Raw genomic sequence first — 21,836 nt, 5'->3', positions numbered from 1 at the left:
AGATTTAGGAATTCTATTTTTAGCACATAACGTTATATTGAGAAAAGAATTGTGAATTCTGTAAAGTCATATTTGAAGGGAAGTAGGTAAACTAAAACTAAAACTAAAACATTGTAAGGAAATAAGAATTATTACATGCTAAAAAATCCCAGTTGTCAGTTCCTTCTTGTTCACTTCGTGAGATTATCCAATTAAAACAAACAAAAGATAAATTAAAGGAGAAAATCAAGGGAGATAAATTAATTACATTCTTCATTGACCTAATATTGAGCAGCACAACAGTGACAGTAAAGTAAAAAGTGGCTTACAGAGGAATGGGAAGAAGGGATTCTCCAATCCAAAATAAACACAAAGACAAAGGCCACAACTTTATCTCAGTAATTAACTCCACCACCAATAAAATTTCCAAAAAAATGAAGTGATTCAGTAATTCGAAGCAGAGAATGGTAAAAAGCAAGAAAATTTGGAGGCAACCTGAATCCAAATCGACCTTGTTATGCGCAAACTGAACAACTCCATCCATCAACCGAGCTATGAGGCAAAAGGGTGCTAAACGGGTTTAAAATATAAAACAAACTAGCCAAAAACACTCGAAAATACCGTAAAAATTAAGCATCAACTTACCTATGATTCACTTTACATCGTAACAGAGGTGTCCGACTCGGCGACGTTCGACCTGAATCAAGTCGCCAGACTTTGGCGACTGAAACCCTAACATTTAATACTTGAAAAGGTCTTTATGGTTCTGCATAGAGAAGATCAAATAAAACTCCTGATTACCTGTTGTTGGAAACAAATAATAAACATACAGGGAATTTTATAGAAAATTAGGATTAGATTTTAACGGTTCTCACCCAAATTCAACCCAACCTTCAACGATTCCAGTTCGTATAACCTCAACTTAGCATCACACAGAAGAATGTTAAACATGCAACATGGAAACGAACCAATCCCCTAAACTTTTGAAATTGGGGATGATTTGAATATAAAACCTAGAAGGTTTTAGAAAACGATTGAAGCCCGTAATTTAACGCGGCAGTGGCCCCTAGTGGTCGCGGTGGTTCCGCTGCAAGAGAGAGTAATTGAAATATGTAGAACGAAAAACCATAGAAACGACAGAAAGAAAAACTCAAAATTTTTAGTAAAATAAAGAACAAAAATCACTAATCACACAACCAAAATTAATAGAAATAAAAAATCAGTATGCACGAAAGACCAAAATAATCTTTGAGGGGGAGGAAATTGATGAAACATCAAACCTTGAGAACTTGATTTTCTGGGCAGCGAGTGGAAGAGCAGAAACGGGCCTGAAGGGAGTGAGTTCGGTTGGATTCTAGGGCTTGATAGGTGTGCATGCAATCGAAATCGTTGATGGGGAGAAAATTGATTTCGTGCAAGAGATTTTTTGTTCGAATCAAGTCGAGCAGGAAGGAAGAGAAAACTGAGTTTTTCACTTTAGGTTGCTAATCATGATTTTTAGCAAGATAAGGGGGGAGAGAGAGAGAGAGATAGAGAGAGAGAGAGAGAGAGAGAGATAGAGAAACAGAGAACTGGAGATCGGAGAGCCATCAGTGCACGAAGAGCTTTTGTGAGGCAGAGATCGAAATCGAAATAAAAAAAAGGAAGGCTCGAGAACTTCTGGAACCATGCAACGCGTCGACATCTCATAGAATCAAAGGACGCATGGATATCAGCGGCATACATGAAATAACATAAAATCAAGAAGGGCAAAGTCGGAAGAATACTGTGCTTTATGAACAGTGTTTCAGTTGTTTTTCTCTTTTAGTTTTAGTATATACAAACAAAGAAACCCGCGCTCTGCTGTGGGTTTAAAACTGTAACCACAATTTAGCACACCCATTTTAAGTAATGGGACTAATTAACCTTTCTAACAATGATTAGCAACTAAAACTGATCTACAAATTAATAAAAAGAAAAGACCAAGTAAAAAACTGAACACTATTAGCATATTCATATGTGTACATAATTGCAGGTCTATAAATTTTATCATGAGTTCAGGTGTAAACAACTTGATTGTGCTCATGTAAAAAAAATTTAACTCGTTATAATTATTGATTCATGTAATAAATGAGTCGATAGATCCATAAACAATATGGAAACCAAATACACATTGAACACTCTATACCTCCCATGTACAAACAAATTAAAGGGGTCATATTGCAGAACAGAAGTATACCTCCTGCAGCAAGCTTAAGCTTCGCCTCCAGTGGAGCAACGATGGATTCAATGGGTAGCATTTCATCATCTTTCTGTGCAGCATGAACTCTTCAAAGTCTGCCTTCTGCTGCAATATCTTGATATAAAACAAAACCCCCATAATCAGATTAATTAAGGTTTTTTCTTCATAGTTTCATGTACTTCAAAAGATATATGATGTAAATTATACTTGAGTATTGTCATTGTGTATAAAAAACTAAACGGATATGTCACATTCAAATTTAAGTAAGCTGATTACCAAAATACTTTAAACGGTTCTTCAAATTATCATTGTCGTATATCATGACTATGCTGACATATCACTCTTTTTTCCAAAAATACCTGCAGAAATTTCAAAGAACCTTCAAAAGAAATTGTTTCAGAACAGGTTTCATCTCAACAGACTCTATAAAAATCAATGATTTATAAAGACTGTTAAGTGTATCTATAAAGTAAAATAGGTGGAAACCTTTACCGGATAAACTATCTGCTCAAATATGCTCAAATATTCTGTACGTTTGATCAAGGTTCACATTCATGAGAGTCATTTGGAGAGCAAGACTAACAGCACCTTAGATGACCATCCGACCTCTGGACTTGGGGCTGGTTTGGTATTGCTGTGCTTTGAAAAAAAACTGCTGTGAGAATAAGCGGCTGTGCTGTGAGAATAAGCGGCTGTGAAATAAATCAGCAGAGTGTTTGGTAAACTTTTTTGTAAAAGTGCTTTTGGAAAGAAAAAAAGCAGTCTAATAGTGGGTCTTTTCATTAAAGAAGCACTGTAGCTCCGTGTGCTTTGAAAAAAAACCAGTTTTCCAAAGCTGCAAATAGCAGCTTCAGCTTTTTCCTTTGATTTCAGCTTATTCTCACAGCAGCTTCCAAAATAAGCCCTTTTTTTCAGTTTACCAAACACATAAAACCCTCACAGCTTTTTTTCATGGGTGCTTTTTTTTTAAGCACCTCACTCCCAAACTAGGTCTTGGTAGTCCCATCTCGGCGTTCCAAAAGTTATGAAAAAAAATCAATACCAATTCAAATTCATATGCCAAAATTATCAAATAATGTTTCAATTAGCTTAATTTCTATGACCTCCTCAACATTTTGGAAAGGCAATCCAAAGCTGCCCCTTTGAGAGATTGAGTGACCATTTTCTGGCAGCTCAACAACCAATACTTCTCAAAGATGGTCCTAAAACAAAGCTTCACCTGCATCACTTAACCCATGATCTATACACCCAAAATCAAACAATCAGATTTACATACAAAAACTTAATATGTGCTTACGCCCCTCCTCTTTGACTTTGAACTCCCCTGCATATTTTTAAAAAATTACAGATTAAATTAAATAAAAACAATTCAATAAAATTAATCACAAATTTCATTTGAGTAATCTTCAAAATCGAGAGATTGTATGCAGGTGAGTTATGGACAATTTACTATGGCTCAGCCAAGTAAGGACCAATTTTAAAAAGTAACATGAAGTCAATGTGTACTGAAAAGAAGAAAATGAAAAATAGATAGTAATATTATCACAAAAACAGTAGCAAGAGACCTTAATTAATTAAGATGGCTTATTTTAGTGAGCAAAGAAAAGCTAACAATTAACAAATCATGGATTTATTTGAGAAAAAAAAACACAGGATAAAATAAATTATTTCTTTCCAAAAGAGTATAAAAATACTACCAAAGATTCAAAAATATCAGTTAACACAAACAAACAGCAACAAAAGGCATTAGACATAAGGTAAAGTACCAAATACTTGATCAAAGAAAAAAGAATCATTTACCTATACGGCTCTAACCATGTGAGAGGGGAACTTCCTCCTTCACATTTAAATGGTGTATTGAAGACCAAACATGTTTCTTTCCAAAGAGAAGTGCCTGATGAAGATTAAAAATATATATATATAATTCAGGTTGCATCAAAAGAAGTAACAAAGTGGATAAGAATGGCAAAGCATGAAAATTGAACACGATGAATTACTGACATGAATAAATTTTCTATCATCAACCCTACATCTAATTTGACATAGTACAACAATTAACCATTTAAAAGAGTTGCGTAAAACATTATTGATTTTCTGAATTTGGTAGACATACACTATCTCTTTGCTTCAGTAGTTGAAAAGAGAAATGGAGAAATCATGAAAGTGTATATAAAAAGTTGAACCTTATGGGAGACGAAGAAATAACTCTATAGCTAGCAAACTATTAGAAATCCTGTTTACAAATTTACTCACGTTATCAACAATGCTAGCCATTGCCTCCTCTCTCCTTTTGCGTTGGGATGTATAAGTTTGTTTTCAATAAAACCCTGTAAGAAAGGGAAAGTAGAGGAAAGTTTAATGATATAAACAATAGAACAGATCGCATAAGTTCCCTAAACTGCACAAAATGTAACTATTAGTAATAATAACCAATGTAGTTTGAGAGAAGGCTAAGCTTAATACTAATCAATTTAGCTTCAAATTATTTTATTTTCAGTCTTCAAATTAAGACTAAAGATTTAACACCCTACAATATAGTTTCAATTGTTAAAGATAGTAGATTGAGGTTCTTTGAATCATGTTGGTATTGGTTTTTGGTCTTACAATATAGCAATCCAAAATTAAGACAAATTTGAAAGAATTGAGCCTTATTTGGTCTTACTCATCACATGCTGCTTCCCCATTCAATACAAAAGTAAAATAAGTGAGAGGTTAGTTGGAAGATTAGTTGGAAGAAAATAATAATTAAAATCTTGTTAACGGGCTCTCCTCAATTATGTCTTATCCATCTAATATTTCAGTAACACTCTCTTAGTACTTAATTACTGAATTTGCTAGTCTAGCCTATTACGTAGTCCGAATTTTAATCAATCTTTACCATCTCATTGATTAGAGTTGGTCTTGAAGTCAATTTACATTGTTCACCTCTCAGACAACACTATAATCGATTATTAAAGAAAATTTTCTAAATGACCAAAAAAAATATCCGTCATTAGATTTGATATCAAATTTATAGTCAGTTATCGGGACACTATTATTTACCCTCTATCTATTAGTAGCTAAATATTCTCACCAGAGTGTTACGGTGTTATACAAATACAAATTACAATACATCTCAAGAAACTCAATAGAAACTTACTCTGCAACCAACAATGTCTTCGCCACCACGGTCACTGCCTCCTGCTACCTCTCCTGTTACCACTGCACCTCAATTACCATCGTCATTTCCTCCACTTCTGCAGCCACTGTTGCCGTCAGCAGGCTGTTAAGCATATCAATATTTGCATAAGATGAACCAACATTTGAAAAGTATAAGCAGATGAACCAACACAGAGAGAAAACTCCTAAATTTACAGCAAGATGAAAGCTTAACGAAAAAAAAATTTGGGTAAAAAATACCTAAATTTACAGAGATATGCAAAAATAGGGTGCAAACATAATGTGCCTCGTTTTTAATGTGGGTCAGTGAGGGTAAGAGAGAGTTCCCTTGATGTTCTCACTCTCAGTACGACCTTGCTTGACAGAGATATGACCTTACTACCAAAATGGAAAGAAGCCAAAACATCATTGGTAATTACATTGGATATATGCAACCTGCTATGGGAACCATGTGGATCCCTGAACATTGCATGCATATGAAGATACCAAGATTCACGCTAGCTAATCGTGGAGCTCTGCACCAAAAAATGGAAACACTACAACAATTTATAAAAAAACTTGTTTGACAAATATGTTTGAGGTTACCCACACATACAACAACAACAACAACAACAAAGCCTTTTCCCACTAAGTGGGGTCGGCTATATAAATCCTAGAACGCCATTGCGCTCGGTTTGGTGTCATGTCCTCCGTCAGATCCAAGTACTCTAAGTCTTTTCTTAGGGTCTCTTCCAAAGTTTTCCTAGGTCTTCCTCTACCCCTTCGGCCCTGAACCTCTGTCCCGTAGTCACATCTTCGAACCGGAGCATCAGTAGGCCTTCTTTGCACATGTCCAAACCACCGTAACCGAGTTTCTCTCCTCTTTCCTTCAATTTTGGCTACTCCTACTTTACCTCGGATATCCTTATTCCTAATCTTATCCTTTCTCATGTGCCCACACATCTAACGAAGCATCCTCATCTCCACTACACCTACGTGTTGATGCTTCACCGCCCAACATTCTGTGCCATACAGCATCGCCGGCCTTATTCTCGTCCTATAAAATTTTCCCTTGAGCTTCAGTGGCCTACGACAGTCACACAACACGCCGGATGCACTCTTCCACTTCATCCATCCAGCTTGTATTCTATGGGTGAGATCTTCATCAAATTCTCCGTTCTTTTGCAAGATAGATCCTAGGTAGCGAAAACGGTCGCTCTTTGGTATTTCCTGATCTCCGATCCTCATCCCTAACTCATTTTGGCCTCCATTTGCACTGAACTTGCACTCCATATATTCTGTCTTTGATCGGCTTAGGCGAAGACCTTTAGATTCCAACACTTCTCTCCAAAGGTTAAGCTTCGCGTTTACCCCTTCCTGCGTTTCATCTATCAACACTATATCGTTTGCGAAAAGCATACACCAAAGAATATCATCTTAAATATTAAGTTTGTGATCTTCACTAGATTGCTCCGGTCATTAGTGTGGATAAGTATGTAAATGGATAGAGACAGGAAGCAAACACAAGATGTACGTGGTTTACCCAGATTGGCTACGTCCACGAAGTAAATGAGTTCTCATTAATTGTGAAGGGTTTACACAGTACATAGGTTCAAGCTCTCCTTTAGTGAGTACAAGTGAATGATTTAGTACAAATGACATTAGGAAATATTATGGGAGAATGATCTCGTAATCACGAAACTTTTAAGTACCGAAGTGTGGTATCGTCTTCACTTGCCTTATCTGTCTCATAGGTAGATGTGGCATCTTCTTTGGAAGTACTATTCCTCCCTCCAGGGGTGGTATCTTTAACTGGTGGAGATGTACAAGGTAATGTATCAATTTCACTTGACGCTTACTTGTAGTTTCAGGCTTGATCAAGCACGATACAAACCATGTAGTAGGAGTCCCCCAAGTCGCCGAGCTAGGGGATCTGCTGAAAGAGGTGACAGACAAGGTAAGCAATCAGAGCTCCAAGCAATCAGTCCCATATCAGAAGTTTGATTTCGAGTTCCGGCTAATTGTTATCCTTCTCCTTATCTTGCAGGCAGCATGAAGGATAAAGAGAAGAAAAGGAGAAAAGGTGATATGAGATACTTTTGCTTTTGAAGAAGTAACTTTCCACAGGCTTATTCTTGAACTGGGCTGGAGGGTTTTCTGGTTTCCGCCAGAGTATAAGGCCGACTGAAGAATTTGAGGGTCAAAACAAGTCCATCAAATCTAGAGTACGTTCGACCCTGCTGATATGGGATACTTTTGCTGTTGACAAAGTAGTGGATGTAACGGCACGTGTTCTGTTGCGCTTGTCTCCATATGCTTCCTTATATCCTTCTCACTTACCCTATTTGTTCCTCAGGCAGATGTGGTATCTTCTCGGGGAGCATAAGATGTTGAAGATGAGTACTCGAGAGCAATGCCAGGTAAGTAATCAGGTAAGGGGTTCCAGGCAGTCAGTTCCGAACTGGAAGCTTGATTCCAAGTGCTGACCGATTGCTTTCTTTCTCCTTGTCTTGCAGGTAAGAACAAGGCCAAAGGAAAAGACAGGGAAAAAACATGATATGGGATACTTTTGCTTTTAATCCTGATGATATGAGATATTCTTGCTCTAGTGTAGCTTGTTTGCAGAGGTATTCTCGGGGGAAAAGAAAGCTGAGTATTTCGAGAGGCTTCGTTGGGAGTGCCCTCTCAGATATGAGGAAGGGTTGAGCATTTTTGCAGGTCTGCCTGTCCGTTGAGGATGGAGGTCGACATATATAGGAGTCTCCCTAACAACAAGGAGTAATGTTATTCTTTTACCCTGCTTGGTCATAGCACGGTAGTCGGAGCTGCCAGCTTCACGTGTTTTAACTCTGTTAGAGCACTTTGAAAAAGTGGTCTGTGGTATCTGGAAAGCTGATGTTACGTGTGAAGATTACAAACAAGCTTTATCCAAGGAGATCTGGCTCTCGAAGTTGAGAAAATGGTGTGAGGATTACAAACAAGCTTTATCTAAGGGGCTCTTGAAGTTGAGAAAGCGGTGCCTCTTCGGTTTTCGAACAAGCAATCCTGTCGAGGATCTGTCTCTCGAGATTCGGAGAACGGTGCCTCTTCGATTTTTGAGAAAGCAATCCTGCTAGGAGTCTGGCTCTCGAGATTCGGAGAGCGGTGTCTCGTTGTTTTTTGAGAAAGTAATCATGTTGGGAGTCTGGCTCTCGAGATTCGGAGGACGGTGCCTCTTCGATCTTGAAGCAAGCAATCTTGTTGGGAGTGTATTCTCGAATGTGAGTAAAGGTTAGGCCTGTTTGCTAGTCTACCTTGCCACGGAGCACAGAGGTTGACACACAGGGACTTTCCAATTATCCAGCAGTGGTCCTGTTCCTTTACCCTTGTGGGTAATAATATGGTAGCTAGACCTTCAAAATTTATGTGTCTAAACTTTGTTAGTGATGTTTCTTTGCTATTCTTTTACCCTTCTTGGTCATAGCGATGTAATGGGAGCTGCAAGCTTCACGTGTCTAAACTTTGTCAGAGATTTTTGGCAAAGTTATTTGTGGTACCCGTGAGCTAATGTTGCGTGTGGAAAGTGGATGATTGAACAATAACATTCACGTGCTTTCTACTTCACCAGAAATCTTCGACAGAATGCCCGTAATTTTCGCAAAGTTGAGTGTGCATGTGACAGGTGCTGACAAGGTTGAAAAAGCAGGTGCCTCTTCGATTTCTGAGATCGGCCCTCGTGGTCTCTGAGCAGCCCAGCTTTTGAGAAAGCAAGCGCCTCTTCGATTTCTACGATCGACCTTCGTGGTCTTTGAGCAGCCCAACCTTTGGGAAAGCAAACGCCTCTTCGATTCCTGAGATCGGCCTTCGTGGTCTTTGAGTAGCCCAGTTTTTGAGAAAGCAAACCCTTTTCGATTTCTGAGCAGGCGCCTCTTCGATTTCTGAAGCTCCATCGAGTGCAGATTTTTATAGAGGCTGGTATTAAGTTCCAAAGCACACTTGAATCTCCACCAGTAGAAGCTCCCTTCTTACATTTCTAAGATCTTGATTTGTCCGACCTTTTCTCTCTTCAACACCTTTGAAAATGTCTGTCCCCTCCGACCGTCGTTTTGACTTGAACCTTGTTGAAGAGGCAGCCACGCCTTCTCCAGACAACATATGGCGCCCATCCTTCTTATCCCCTACTGGTCCTCTTACCGTTGGGGATTCCGTGATGAAGAATGATATGACCGCTGCGGTGGTGGCCATGAACCTTCTCATTCCCAAAGATAATAGACTACTTTCCAAACGGTCTGATGAGTTGGCTGTTAAGGATTCTCTAGCTCTCAGTGTTCAGTGTGCAGGTTCTGTGTCTAATATGGCCCAACGCCTATTTGCTCGAACCTGCCAAGTTGAATCATTGGCGGCTGAAGTGATGAGTCTCAAACAGGAGATTAGAGGGCTCAAGCATAAGAATAAATAGTTGCACCGGCTCGCACATGACTATGCTACAAACATGAAGAGGAAGCTTGACCAGATGAAGGAATCTGATGGTCAGATTTTACATGATCATCAAAGGTTTGTGGGTTTGTTCCAAAGGCATTTATTGCCTTCGTCTTCTGGAGCTGTACCACATAATGAAGCTCCAAATGATCAACCTCCGATGCCTCCTCCTTCTAGGGTGCTGTCTAGTACTGAGGCTCCGAATGATCCCCCTCCGGTGCCTTCTCTTTCTGGGGCTCTACCGACTGCTGAGACTTCTCCTAAGCAACCTTTGTGAAGGCTTCCTCTTGTTTGTTTATTTTGACTCATGTATATGTACATATTTGTAACTTATTGGAGATATCAATAAATAAGCTTTGTTTCATTTCAACGTATTGTGTTAAATACACCAAAGTCTTCTTCACTAAGTTCTTTGAATTTTTCTTTTGTTGAAGCTTGTATGTTGAAGCTTTGTGAGTGGAGCATGTAGGTTGAGGTAGTGTTCCCTTAATTTCCCGAGTGGGGAAAACTTCTAGATTGGAGACTTGAAAAATCCAAGTCACTGAGTGGGGTCGGCTATATGAATCTTAGAACGCCATTGTGCTCGATCCTGTGTCATGTCCTCCATTAAATCCAAGTACTCTAAGTCTTTTCTTAGAGTCTCTTCCAAAGTTTTCCTAGGTCTTCCTCTACCCCTTCGGCCCTGAACCTCTGTCCCGTAGTCGCATCTTCTAACAGGAGCGTCAGTAGGCCTTCTTTGCACATGTCCAAACCACCGTAACCGATTTTCTCTCAGCTTTCCTTCAATTTTGGCTACTCCTACTTTACCTCGGATATCGTCATTCCTAATCTTATCCTTTCTCGTGTGCCCACACACCCAACGAAGCATCCTCATCTCCGCTACACCCATTTTGTGTACGTGTTGATGCTTCACCGCCCAACATTATGTGCCATACAGCATCGCCGGCCTTATTGCCGTCCTATAAAATTTTCCCTTAAGCTTCAGTGGCATACGACGATCACACAACACGCCGGATGCACTCTTCCACTTCATCCATCCAGCTTGTATTCTATGGTTGAGATCTCCATCTAATTCTCCGTTCTTTTGCAAGATAGATCCTAGGTAGCAAAAACGGTCGCTCTTTGGTATTTCCTAATCTCCGATCCTCACCCCTAACTCATTTTGGCCTCCATTTGCACTGAACTTACACTCCATATATTCTATCTTTGATCGGCTTAAGCGAAGACCTTTAGATTCCAACACTTCTCTCCAAAGGTTAAGCTTCGCATTTACCCCTTCCTGAGTTTCATCTATCAACACTATATCGTCTGCGAAAAGCATACACCAAGGAATATCATCTTGAATATGCCCTGTTAACTCATCCATTACCAACGCAAAAAGGTAAGGACTTAAGGATGAGCCTTGATGTAATCCTACAGTTATGGGGAAGCTTTCGGTTTGTCCTTCATGAGTTCTTACGGCAGTCTTTGCTCCTTCATACATATCCTTTATAGCTTGAATATATGCTACTCGTACTCCTTTCTTCTCTAAAATCCTCCAAAGAATGTCTCTTGGGACCCTATCATACGCTTTTTCCAAATCTATAAAGACCATGTGTAAATCCTTTTTCTCATCTCTATATCTTTCCATCAATCTTCGTAAGAGATAGATTGCCTCCATGGTTGAGTGCCCTTGCATGAACCCGAATTGGTTGTCCGAAACCCGTGTCTCTTGCCTCAATCTATGCTCAATGACTCTCTCCCAGAGCTTCATTGTATGACTCATTAGCTTAATACCCCTATAGTTCATGCAATTTTGTACGTCGCCCTTATTCTTGTAAATAGGCACTAAGGTGCTCTTTCGCCACTCGTTTGGCATCTTCTTCGTTTTCAAAATCCTATTGAAAAGGTCAGTGAGCCATGTTATACCTGTCTCTCCCAAGGCTTTCCACACTTCAATCGGTATATCGTCTGGGCCCACTGCTTTTCTATGCTTCATCTTCTTCAAAGCTACAACCACTTCTTCCTTCCTGATTCGACGATAAAAGGAGTAGTTTCTACACTCTTCTGAGTTACTCAACTCCCCTAAAGAAGTACTCATTTCATGTCCTTCATTGAAAAGATTATGAAAATAACCTCTCCATCTGTCTTTGACCGCATTCTCTAGAGCAAAAACCTTTCCATCCTCATCCTTAATGCACCTCACTTGGTTTAGGTCCATTGTTTTCTTTTCCCTTGCTCTAGCTAGTTTATAGATACCCAACTCTCCTTCTTTGGTATCTAGTTGCTTATACATATCGTCATAAGCCGCTAACTTAGCTTCTCTCATAGCTTTCTTCGCCTCTTGCTTCACACTTCTATACCTTTCACCAATTTCATCAGTCCTATCCTTGTATAAGGCTTTACAACATTCCTTCTTAGCCTTCACCTTTGTTTGTACCTCCTCATTCCACCACCAAGATTCCTTTTGGTGTGGAGCAAAGCCTTTGGACTCTCCTAATACCTCTTTTGCTACTTTTCGGATACAGCTAGCCATGGAATCCCACCTTTGGCTAGCTTCCCCCTCTCTATCCCACACACACTGGGTGATTACTTGCTCTTTGAAAATGACTTGTTTTTCTCCTTTTAGATTCCACCATCTAGTCCTTGGGCACTTCCAAGTCTTGTTCTTTTTTCTCGTTCTTTTGATATGTACATCCATCACCAACAAGCAATGTTGATTAGCCAAGCTCTCCCCCGATATAACTTTGCAATCCTTACAAGTTATACGATCCCCTTTCCTCATTAGAAGAAAATCTATTTGTGTTTTTGATGACCCACTCTTGTAGGTAATCACATGTTCTTCTCTCTTCTTAAAGAAGGTGTTGGCTAAGAAGAGATCATATGCCATTGCAAAATCCAAGATAGCTTTCCCATCCTCGTTTCTCTCCCCAAAACCATGGCCACCATGAAAACCTCTATTGTTGCCCGTCTCCCTGCCCACGTGTCCATTTAAATCTCCTCCTATAAATAACTTCTCCGTCTGAGCAATTCCTTGCACCAAGTCTCCAAGGTCTTTCCAAAATGTCTCCTTCGAACTTGTATCCAACTCTACTTGAGGTGCGTACGCACTAATCACATTGATGAGTTCTTGTCCTATTACAATCTTGATTGCCATGATTCTATCTCCTACCCTTTTGACATCTACAACATCTTGTGTCAAGGTCTTGTCCACAATGATGCCAACACCGTTTCTCGTTCTATTTGTGCCCGAATACCAAAGCTTAAACCCTGAGTTTTCTAGATCATTTGCCTTAAGACCAACCCACTTAGTTTCTTGTAGGCACATAATATTAATCCTTCGCCTCACCATAACTTCCACTACTTCCATAGATTTTCCCGTTAAGGTTCCTATATTCCACGTTTCTAAACGCAATCTACTCTCTTGAACTCTACCCTTCTGTCCTAGCTTCTTCATCATCCCCCGTCTAATAGGATCAAAGTACTTCTTTTGTGTGTCCTGTGTAAAGTTGATAGGAGCATATGCTCCCAAACAACTTTGAGTGGAGTCGTTCGAAAAGAATTTTCTATGGCCCCCTTGCTCATTTAACACTGCATCCGGGTGCCGATGGAGATACAGCGACCCTTGCTCACTTATCACTGTGCACGGGCCACACAGCATGCCACTTACGAGTGACGTCCTAGCTTTAGCGCGATTTCGTTCTGGATTCATTGTCATAAGATTCGACGTAACTGTGGAGTGCTGGCTGTCGACTACCTGACGCTCTCCCCCTCCTCCTTTATCCGGGCTTGGGACCGGCAATGTAAGATAAACTTACACAGGTGGAGTTAGGTTACCCACACATGCAGTATGAAAATATATAGGATGTTGTTTAAATTGAAAATAAGTTTATATATAACCCTTTAATTTACCTTTTTCTCCAATAAAGCCTTGATGTCTCTTCCCCTTCTTTTTAGAATGTCTTACACTGCAGATCGAGTCCATATTCTTCCTGGAAAATCCAACCTCATTATTAAAAACCAGCAGAGTAGCCGGAGCTCCACTCCCAGTTATGTCCTTCTTTGTCATCACAAATTCCAGTGTTGGTTCAACCCCTTCTTCGTATTCATTTTCTTCTGCATTCTGCAAATCAAAAACCCACAATTAAAATCCACTAAAAGAACAAAACCACAATTGTGTTCAACTTCAATTGATGCTAGTATCGAAAAATTGAAACTTTTTCACCTTTTTTTAGAGACAACAAAAGACCCAGAAATTGTTTTGATTTTCGAATAAAAATCAACGAAGAAACAAACCCAGCAAATAAAATTACACAAAAAAAGAAACCCACAAATTAATTCGAGTTTCATTGACGTGGGTAAGGAAAAAAATGAAACTTTTTCACTAATTTTTGGAAAAACACAGCAAAAATTTAAATACCTGTATGAGCTTAATGAGAAAATGGTATGTCTTTCTGGTACAGCTCGGCAGATAGGCTGGTGACTACATGGTGAAGGTCAAGAGTTAAAGAGAAGTCTAAATCAGGGAAGAAGATGAGTTTTACCCGATGACTCGAGTCGGGAAGGAAGACAATGGGAGTCAGCAACTCAGAATTTCAGGCAAACATAAAGAGAATATGAAGAAATAAGTAGTTTTGTAAGATGCTGAAAAGAAAAACATGGAAGAATAGAGCTTGTGGTTTCTGCGAGAGAAAGCTCGTTGTTTCTGGAAGCAAAAGGATAAAAGATCAGCTTTCCCGTCCTTCTTCTTCTTTCAAGATTACGAACACATGTGTTCGCGTCAGGAATTTCCGTCGGGGATGTTTCCTGGCCGACGAGCGCACAGCTCCCCAGGAGGTTGGCGCCGGTTGAGGGCTGCTGTCGGGCTTCTGCTTTTCTGTCGGGCTTCGTCGGGCATGTCTCGTCGGGCAAGGCTCTTCAGGCAAGGCTGAAAGAGAAGGACAGAGTTAACTTTGAGAGGTGCCTTTGTGGGGCCTTAGGTGTAGGCCTTGAGGCTCACAATCAAGGTTAACTTTTAAGTACTCAGGCGTGCCACTGCCATCTTCAGCATGGCAGATGTGAAATGGATGTCGAGTTTTAGTTGTATATATGTATATACCCGAGAAACCGTGTTAGTTATGATAGGTGCCTTTGTGGGGCCTTAGGTGTAGGCCTTGAGGCTTCCTATCAATAACTAAACCAGTGCTCGAACACATCATATTTGTGCTCGTGAGTGCATGAGTCTTATAACTATTATACTTCTGATTACCCGAGTCCGAGAGGTAGAATGAACCCAAATAGGTGCCTTTGTAGGGCCTTAGATGTAGGCCTTGAGGCTTTCCATTAGAGTTTGTTCTTATACTCAAACGTTCTAGACCGCAGAACGGAATGAATCCAAATAGGTGCCTTCGTGGGGCCTTAGGTGTAGGCCTTGAGGCTTCCCATCAGAATCCATTCCATGCTTACGCATTCTATGATAATCATAATATAATAGAAATAAGACTAAGAGGTAGGTCGATTACTTGCGCCCCAAGTAACTTCGGACTTCTCGTTTATCAAGGATTGTCGTGGATGGGTTAAGTCCACATAAGGTTCTTTTTTATGCCTTGAGGCCAAGGACTTTTAACTGATCAAATTTACATGCCCGAGGGCTTAGAACTTAGATCTGGTTTGAACAATGAATATATATTCAAATCGGATCCGAGTACTGAGAAAGCCTTTTAATAGTCATCTTGCTAGAAATAACTTGAATATAACTGGAAGTATACAACATATTGCTAGGCTAATGAATGAAAAGACAAAAACACAAAGAAGGTCGGGCAAGGTTTAATCTTGTCGGGCAAGCCTGGTCGTCTTGCAGGTTCCTATCTTTGTGGCTTATTAAGGGTCTGAGAGCTTTTTAGGGAGAGGTAAGGAGAGGAGTTTTAAAGAGAAATCAATACTACAGCAAGGTTGAACAGGGTAGCATTGTCCCGAGAGGGATGAAGGCTTGAGCTGACTACAGCTTCGTTCTGAAGGCAAATCTGGCTTTGAGCAGAGTTTGTGCTTGCATTTGTTTGTTTGTTTGAGTGTCCTTAATCCTGATTTCTCTTTCTTCTTTTATAGACAACTCAGCTTGGCCTCTTGTAGCAGCAGCCTTACCCGAATGCAACTTGAGAGGCAGTGACTCATCAGCTATATTACTTGTTCTGCCATTATAAAGTACTTTATGGGTTGTATAGCTGGTCAGTCTATACCACTTGGCTTTTGGGTAGGTGAGCAAGTGGTCTTCATGAGCTGCACCAAGTTAGAAAAGCCCATTTTCTGCTTTCTGGGCTTTGGCTGGGCTTTCCTTTAGGCATCCTTTTGGGCCAGCCCCTTTCCTGAGCCCAAAGTTCAAGTTTTGATCCAAACAACGTGTACATCACCAACACGTGTAAATCAGGAGTAGCACCAGATAAAGGCACCAACTGAGATTTTGGCAGAAATGAAATAAAACAAATTAAGTAAGGGCAAAAACGGAATGACACTGTGCTTATGAATAGTGTTTTAGGCATTTTTCTCTTTTAGTGTGTATATATATATATAATTTGGTGAATAGGGTTTTGGATATATGTATATTCCCAGAACATAGAACCATTCATTATATCTTGAGTCTGGCTTTTGATGTACGAATCAGTAGTTGATAGGAGCATATTTATGCGCCTTAGTTAGCTAGTTCTTATGCATTTATGTTGTGTTTTCTTAGTTAAATTAGTCTTTTAAGCTATTTTCATGTGTTTTCAGGTTTTAGAGACAAAGTGAGCAAAAGGATGCAATTTGGAGCATTTTGGAGCAAAATTGGGCTAGAATGGAGTTCATGCACATGAAGCACAAGGGATGGACGAATTTGAAGGATTGATGAAGCTAGGAATGTGTTTTGAAGTTGAAGAATTGAAGATACAAAGATTCCTAATTGAAGTGGGAAAGTGCTTAATTGAAGATGAAATCCTAGTTGAAGATGGATTCCTAGTTGAAGTTGGATTCCTAGAAGATTGAAGTTTCCTACTCAAACAAGGTTTCCTACTTGAAGAAGGGAAGTTGAAGCCAAAGAATCAGCTCAAGTGAAGAAACCTTATCCAAAACATTATCCAAACCCTATCCTATCCAATCCTATCTTATCTTATCCTATCCTAATCCTATCCTAATTTAATTCCAGCTGCATGGGGGATTTATTTTCAGATTAGGACACATTAAAATTGGTTTCTAGAAGCCCTTATCCACTCCCACAAAGGTGCCACACCTTATCCCTTGTTTTTTCTAGAAATCAGCCACAAAACAACCTTTCTAGAAGGCCTTATCCCTTGTCCTACAAAAGTGACGCCCCAAACCTTTCTAGAACTTCTAGAAACCTGATTATTCCTTTCCCCCTTGGTTTCTAAAAGCCTTAGCCTTTTCCTTCAAGGATTGTGTGTTATTATCCTATACAAATTAGGCTTTTAAATCCTTTTCCTTTGCTACATAGGGGCTGCGAATTTCAGCCTATAAATACCATCCTCTACCATATTTTCACTACACCATTCACCCAAACATACCTTGTGTGCCGTGAGTTTGCAAGGAGAAGAAGGAAGACAACTTGGAGCCGTGCATGCCATTCAAGGAGCTTGGATTGTGGAGCGTTTCTAGGTGTTTTCTATCTTTGTTTTAATGTTTAAATTTATTTATCTTTGTTTATTTGCGAGTATGAGGAACTAAACCCCCCTTGGCTAGGGGTGGATTCGAAACCATGATTATGCTTGCTATATGATTTGATTACTTCTAATTGCGTTTCATAAGTTGTGATTTCAATTTGCTTATCTATGTGAATTAAAACTTATTCTTGTATGTTGATTGAGGGTCGACACTTAGTTTGCATGCATGAATTTGATGCTAGGATATAAGGGAATTTCACCTAATCGTTATGAACTTATATTCACAAGTAGTAAAGGTTGTTGATCACAATCGTGTTAAGTAAATTCTTGGCATAAGTTTCATGCAATCATAGTAACAAGTGCTTCGTCAATGCTTATGGTTTTCATAGAACTTAATGATTCTTGCTTGTATCTCTATTATGCAATCATGTAGGGGACTTGTGGGGAATGCTTTGGGTTGTCGTATGCAATCATCCAATTCAATAACATTAGGAAAATCTGAAGGTTAATTTAAGCGGACCTAATTAACTTGGGGCGTTGGGAATTCATGGTTAATTGAAAAGCAATTAGAGATCGTTTTATATGCAAGTGTGACATGTGTGGAGATGAACCCCTTAGCTAGCCTTCCATCCATCCATTTAAACCAAATTCGTTTTAGAGTCTTTTCAATTTACAAAGTTTTGTTTTGTTTTCAAAATTCGTCCAAAATCAATCCCCCTTTAGTTTTAAGTGTCATATTAGTTAGAAACCCATTTAGTTTGTGTTTTTAGGTGTCTTGAGTCAAGTTTAAACCAATTTTCGTCCAAATTCTTCCCTAGTGTCCAAAACTGCCCAGAAAGTGGTTTTAAGGCAGTTTTGAGTGGTTATTTGCTGTTTTGAGTCTTTTGGTTTGTTTTAGTGTTTTAAAGTTTAGTTTTACATTCTTTGAGTCTAGTTAGTGTTTTAAACTTGTTTTTACGTTTTTGAGTCAAGTCCAAGTGATTTTGCAATCCCTCCTAATCCCCGGCCTAGAACGATCCCTACTTACATACTTGCTACAATTGATAAAAAGAGGGTTAATTTGAGTGTCAACATAATTTTCACATCAGTAGTCAAAAACCCAAAAAGATAAAATTACTCATTACGTAAACAGATAGGAAAAAAAGAAGCATCAATATTCAATGCTTTTCACTAAAAATTAGTAAAGATCGATGATCCACTAAAAAAATTATTAGAAATGATGAAAGATATTTTCTTTGTTTAACAAATTTGTTATTTTTGCAAGACTATAACGGCATTATTATACGAAATTTTGTTACCTTGATTCAAATTCTTATTTAAGTATATTCCATGTGATCACTGGCTGACGGGCATTGATTAGAATAAAAATTATGAAAAATTTCATCCTGATCAAGATCAACTATTCAGAGTGATTAATATTGTTAGTTAACATACGTATACGTGCAAATTAGGGTTAGCAAAACCCTTGTTTGGAACAAGGTACGTACAATTTCACCATAGAGGTCCAAAAGGCACGAATCATAGCGGGTATGTTACAACCTTTCTTTCTGATGGTCACATCGCGTGCCTCAAGCCAGGTGCTGAGTTTCAAAATCTCTTAATAGAAACAAAAGCATCGATTTAATAGGCACACATCACATAATGCAACCATCTCTGTGTAAACAAAAAAAGCCTTCATAATTGTGGCCTTTGGCCCATCCCCTGCACCATTTAAAGCAACTCCATCGTTAGTTATTGCCTTGGGAATGGGCAACCCAATCCACTTCCTTCCTTCCCAAAATGCTCAAGTCCACTTAGACAATTGGACTCAAGGCAAGCTCGATAAAGAAGTTAGACAATAATCATCTAGCCTAGTGCCATGCCTATTTGATGTAAGGCTGATGCCAGCCACAATTTAAATTATTAAAAATATAAAAAATGATAATAAAAACTAATTTAAAATATAAAAAATCTTAATTTTTTTCTATAAATACCTAACTATGTTCTTCCACTTTACACTACATTTCAATATTTTCAAATACTTTCAATGTGACAACCCGTCCCTAATTTCCTATGTAAAAAAACTGATTTGTCCTTGATTGCCAAAAAGGAATCTAACGTGGACATGTTATTCGGCTTTTAGTTTATTTTTTGAATTATCGTAATTAAATAGTAATCAATATTACGGACGTGTCACGTGTGAGCGCAAACTGGACTTGAATCAGGTTTTGTAACGAAGAAATTTCGCTTAGTTAAAGTACATTAACAATGGGCAAAATTTTAGGTTTGGTTATTTAAAACTCTGAAAGTGGAACTTCCATCATCGGCCTATACCTAAAACACTATTGAGCACTAACGTATCAATCATTCCTTTAGATTGTATAACAATCAGAAATGCACCATTCCTACCACACTAACCGAGCACTCATCCCATTATTCTAAACAGACAGTCATTCTCCTAATTGTATGCTATCAATCATTCAGACACTTACAATCATTCTCTATCCATCCTTCTCCTTTGCATTCTCTCTCCCTCAACCCGTACCCTCTCTTCTCTTTGCAAACCCAAGAAAATCATCCAAACACAGAAAATCTTCAAATTACCACCATCCTACTCATCTCGCCCTCACTAGTCCATCCGTATAAACATAATCGAAAACAACTGAGTTTCAAACGTCGAACTCGAAAGCTCCGACTCGGATCAAATTTTCTCGACGATTTTCCGGTCGAGTTACAAAGTTTTGGAAGGTCTAGAAGCTCCTACACAACTCCCCAAGATCCCTAGTACAAGTTTGAAGTTAAGCTAACGTGAAAACACACGAGTTTGAAAAGTCAGAGTTTTGTCCGTACCTTCCAAGCCAATTTCAATCAATTTCCGTCCACTTTTTGTACTTTCAAAAGGTATAAATTTGTTCTACTCATCATAAGCTTCATTTATATATAAAGTACGTCAAAACTGGTTGAAAAATGAGTAAGATATGAAATTTTGAAAATTAACGGAATATTCTGTCAGATCCTGACGGAGGTTCATTGGAGAAGGAGGAATATTCTGTAAAAGTTAACGGAATATTCTGACTCCGTTAACTGACGATGTTAAAAGTAACGCCGCTATGACACGGTTAAGTTAACGGAATATTCCCTGGAGATCTGCCAACGCAAGCAGGCACGTGGCCTGTGCATAGGAGCATGTGTGGCCGCTAGCCTGGCTGCGCGTGGCAGTGCGTGATGGCACGTCCGACCTCAAGACGGCGTGTGGTCGAAGTGTACGAGTTTGTGATATCGCATAGAATGTTTTCGTATATTTATACTCTCGATTTGAGCAAACTATAATGGGATTTTCCTAGCTTTTCATATATGTGTTAATAAATTGATTAATATAATTGTTCCACTTTTAGAGACCTTTCAAATACCTTAAATGTGGGGGAAGTCTATTTCCTAGCAAATTACTTATTAATAAGTCCAAACATATGTTTTGATGACTTAAAACTAAAAAACAACTACTCTCAAACATAATTTCGCCCCTACTCTTGTGCTTGTAGTTCGATAGACGTCCATCTTCCAAGATTCAACAATCTATAATCCGAAGTCAAAGCACTTCAATCTTTAGACTCTGGCGAACTTTATATATTCCGTACTTTCAACACACGACTCGGAATTTGACACACGAAGCATGAGAGAAACAAAGTGGGGAAACCCTATTTCTCAAGAGTAAAAATTAACTCTAATTTTCTATGTTTAATACCAATGGTTTGATGGGTTTATATAGAATCCAATTTATAGTTATTAAAGAGATGTAACTTTTCATCCATAAGTATACATCACTTATCAAGGGAATACACCTAAACAACATAACCTTTCTAAGAAATTGGTTAACACTATTTTTCATTCAATTATTAAAACTATATATTACAATATTTTATTTTGTAATATATAATTTCCAACAATCCCAAGGAGGTATGAGGTCAAGCAGGGCTAGGAGACTACAACCCGACTACGTATCAATGAGTGGGCATTTGTTTTTATATATTATATATAAAAGGTTTTATAGTTTCCACAAATGCTTTTGAATTAATGTTGTGCCTGCCATGCCATGTTTTATTTATTTTAGAAGTGGTATTATATTGTTGATATTTATATATTGTCATGACATGTTCATATACATTTTAACTGCTCATCATTGCTGAACCCGGTGTTAGTACTCACCCCAAGGCCAAGGCCAGGACCAAGGCCTGTCGTTCACGTGTATGTTCACATTGCACCGTATGCTCACCTTGGATCCATTGTAGGTGCCAATCTTGTCCTAGGTTGTAATAGGCAGCTCGGACTCATATGTGACCGCGCATAGTGCCAATCTTCACGTTATTGTAGTACTAGAGCGTATATAATACACCCAATCCTATTCATATCAGAATTTCCGCTGAATGAATTCATGTGCAAGCATAGATTGATGGAGA

The 21,836-nt window shown here is 38.9% G+C and overlaps 1 long non-coding RNA gene across 1 annotated transcript; it reads right to left on the bottom strand.

Annotated features, from left to right (window-relative positions):
* Nucleotides 1–2,692: 2,692 nt before the first annotated feature.
* On the bottom strand, nt 2,693–14,344 carry LOC103405359 (uncharacterized). Its single transcript, XR_524426.4, has 8 exons — nt 14,196–14,344; nt 13,688–13,898; nt 5,779–5,895; nt 5,340–5,462; nt 4,454–4,527; nt 4,001–4,094; nt 3,304–3,524; nt 2,693–2,834 (listed from the first exon to the last, which is right to left on the bottom strand). It is a non-coding gene; the product is annotated as an uncharacterized lncRNA (long non-coding RNA).
* Between the last annotated feature and the right edge of the window lie 7,492 nt (nt 14,345–21,836).

Source organism: Malus domestica, chromosome 17 (genome assembly GCF_042453785.1).
Source record: "Malus domestica chromosome 17, GDT2T_hap1".
NCBI lineage: Eukaryota > Viridiplantae > Streptophyta > Magnoliopsida > Rosales > Rosaceae > Malus > Malus domestica.
This window is presented reverse-complemented; position numbering and strand designations above follow the sequence as displayed.